This window comes from Labeo rohita, unplaced genomic scaffold (assembly GCF_022985175.1).
Source record: "Labeo rohita strain BAU-BD-2019 unplaced genomic scaffold, IGBB_LRoh.1.0 scaffold_157, whole genome shotgun sequence".
In the NCBI taxonomy this organism is placed as follows: domain Eukaryota; kingdom Metazoa; phylum Chordata; class Actinopteri; order Cypriniformes; family Cyprinidae; genus Labeo; species Labeo rohita.
Window position 1 is genome coordinate 37,712 of NW_026127747.1, and position 3,983 is coordinate 41,694.

Here is a 3,983-nt window from a genome sequence, read left to right on the forward strand (position 1 = left end):
GAGTGAAGAGTGAATTGTACTGATAAAAATAAAGAATAAAGATGCTGTCAAGTGATGAAGTTGCTAACCTGAGTCACGTCTCTATTTCTCCTGACTTTTAATTTTCTTATGTCCCATGACTTAGGACTTGTAACGATCACTTACTTTGTTTAAATGATGTTCTCAAACTAAACTAAAATAAACTAAAGCAATAAGCCCCAAGAAGCCATGGTTTACAGTGAATTTATAACAGCTAAGGAGGCATTGTTAGGCACGTAGGCAGTATAATTAAGTATAATGACATTAATGAAAACATTCTTCCACGAAACAATGTAGTTCCTCAGAAACGGTTGTGGTTGCAACAGAATGGTTGCCGAGCAACACACAGACGTAAACGAAGGTGTATGTTTGTAGAGTAATTTACAACCGCATCAAAAGCGGCTCAACCAATCAGAATCAAGGACCGGAACTATCCATTTTATAAAATACAATCTATCTTTGGCAAAAGCTGATGCTGTACCATGACTGTTCCCTAAACAGCTTTGATTAGGTCATCACCATGCTTTGATAGGTCTGAAGACTGGAGTGGAATACATTAGGACCAGCTGACTATCAGCTGATGCGAATTTGACTAATGTGGCCTACCTGAACTAACTCCTGAATAATAATAATAATAATAATAATAATAATAATAATAATAATAATAATAATAATAAAAGAAGTTAGAAGCACCCATTGCCAAAAATATAAATATCTTACATCAAAAATAAATAGCAAAAAATATGAAAGTACATTGACAGAGAAAGTACTCGTTAGACAAAAGACCTGCATTTACGTTCATTATTCTGAACTTGTCAGATCAACATTCTGTACATTCACAATTCAAACAAACAAACAGATTTTTGGTCACACAACAGGTAAAACCAGACCATATTGGAGGCCCCACACTCCCCGATAAAAGCACTTGAAACAAAAATGATACTGAACCTTTTTATTTATACGGTGTCATGTAACGTGGAAGGAAAGGGCGAACGAAGATGACGGTTCAAGATAAAGTCTTTATTATAATCCACAGATAGTTTCCAAGACAGGTAAATCCACAGGCAGAGTAGCACGCACGCACGCACGCACGTGTAGACGTTGACGAGACCGGACAACAAACACAGAACTGAATGCAACTTATAAAGACAGGTGATAACGATGAACATAATTAAGGCACATGTGAAACAAGGTTAACTAATTAGGACACAGCGAGTGCAGGAAGAACCAAATATGGGCACAGCAGGGAGAAACCAACATAAACAGTCCAACGGGGGTGTGACAATGGGCAAAACCAACACAAATAGTCCAAGGGGTGTTACATTCAGGAATTTATTTAAATTTAATTGTAATTATTTTTGTATATTTTACTTATACAGAACAAAAGTTTTTGAAAAGAAGTCTCTTATGCTCTTTAAGCCTTTATTTGATCAAAACATACACATAAAAAGATGTAAAAAATAAGTCTTTACTTTCACTTTTTATATATTTAATATTCTTGCAACTGTTTTTTTTCTCTGTATGCTTGATCAAATAAATGCAGGCTTGATCAGCATTAAAAAAATGTTTTTCAAAAACATAAGGTAAAACTAAGGTAATCTCTTTGTTTGTTTGTTGAAGATGTTATTGTTGTTATTATAATTACTATTACTTTGCTCTTCATTCGGTTTATTCACAGTTCCAGAAAGCCACTTCAGTAGATGAACATTGTTGCTTTTATTTTTTTATTTTTTTTTTTCTGGCTGTGTATGGGCAGGATTTCTTCCTCCCATTTAATCAATATATTGTATTAATATCAATAATATATGATCAATAATGACTTTATGTATTGCATTGTTACCTTAAATATGCAGTATATACACAAACCAAGTGGAGGAGAAAGACACAATTAATACTAAGCAGTAAAATGTTAGTTGAAACTGAAATTATAAGTGTTATGTTAGAGCAGTAAACTAATCATCAACAGAATAGCCAACACACATCTGAGATCCTTTAATACCACCCACCCAGTGGTATTTTTTTTAAGATCTTTATAAGTAATATCCCCTTTTTCAAACCAAACTACACTCAGCTTCTTGTCTATGTGATGTCACACTGACCGAGTTTGCTCCCATGATAGTTGATTTACATGACTGTCTTACCTTAGACCCGCTCTGACTGAGCTGAGTGAGCTGTAACAGTCCAACCGCCATTGTGTCAACTCCAGGGCAGGGAAAGACAAAAATGTCTCTGACTGAGCGATTAAGGATGTTTTGTTGTTGGATGTAATAATTAACACAGCAGTCATAATTTACTCCCAATATCTGTGCCACTGAAGACGCTAACTCGTTTTAGAAGGAAATGTGCCCGGCAATCTACATAAATGCATCTATGTTTGCGCAAATCATTCCTGATCCAGCTTCACCTACAGAAGAAGTGAGTATAAGGGTTTTTAATGCATCTTTGCAAATTGTGTTTCTTAATAATGTGCTAGTTAGCAGGTTTTGTGGTTAAACATGGCCAAAGTAGACAGAACGGCTTGTCACCCCACAGTAAAGAGGGGCGGGATGAGCAGAGCTAATTAGCATTTAAAGGCAAATGCAACAGAACAGCTTTTTTTTTACAGTACCACTGAGTAATTTTAGCATAGTTTCCTCATTAAGACCCATCCGAGCCCCTTCAGAGAACATCTTGCTTGAATGACAGGGCATACGCTGCAGCAGGTCAGGCTGTGGCCTCTTTGCACACGATGGCGGTTTTGTGTTCTTCCTATGTGTTGACGGGACCCCTGGATGCTGTTGATATCTCCATCCTGGATCAGGCTTGGAGGATTTGCCTCTTTTTCTGCAGCCGATCGACTAGATACTACGAAGTAGTTCTTGTACGTTGGGTCCCTGCTACATTACTGCAACAGGTAACCTTCAGTTTTACATGCTTTCTGCTCACCTTTTTTTCCTCTAGGACTTGTTCTGCCCTTCCTCTAGGTAAGCTCTATGAAGTTTTCTTCACGAGATGCCCCTGACATCTCTGGCTGAATGCATCACACTCTTCTCATGCCTTGCCCTGAGGGACTTCCTTTTGCTGAGCTATTCACCCATTCCTCATATTTTAGGGTGTTTCTGCGGAAACCCCTTTGTAGTGCTGGCTCTGAGGAGCAGCAGCCTGTCAAAAGGCATGATTAGGCCCATTCTGTTCATGCACACCTGAGGGTTGGCTAGAACAGGGCCCACGCTTTCTTTTGAGAAAGAAAGCACGGACTACTTGGGTTGATATAGCTAAAGCCCCTCTTTGGCAGGGCATGACGATGCCTCTTTCTAGCCATTGCTGGTTGCCCTGGGTAGGCTCCCCTCCATGGAGGGCTAGCCTTGGTGCTCGCCTAGCTACAGGCTGAAGGTTCTAGAGCACTTTATCTAATAGTTGATTTCAACAAATTTTTCTAAGAATGACGCGACTCCCCCTCAATGCTGGATCTCGTTCTATACCTCCTTCTGGATGCTCATCCCAGGATACGGTAGTGCTCACCTCATAGGGACGAGGTGTTCTACAGCACACTATCCCTTGGTAGAATGGGTAGATTCTCCCCCTCTTGGGGGGTCAGGTACCTTCCCTAAGGCCGCTGATGCTCCATGATGACCTCATTGGATAATTCTGACATGAGATGAGCAGGGCTGCGCTTCCCCTGCTAATGCAGGGTCATTTAAGCAAGCCGTTTTTGGGCAGAGGGGGTAGGTCCTTCTCTCTCAGTAAGTTAGGTACCTACCCTACAGCTGCTGTACGTAAAAACCCATCGTAGTCACATTGGATAGTCGGCCGCTTGCTTTCACCCAGTGTGTCTCTGCATCTGTCACATTAGTGCATACGGAAGCTGTACTACCCCATTTGGGTATCCAAGGCTTTCTGGAGCTTTATAATATCGGCAGTACAGGTCAGTAGACCTCGTTTCTGCCCTTGTATCCCTCCTGTTAGGAGATGAGCATGGCAGTGCT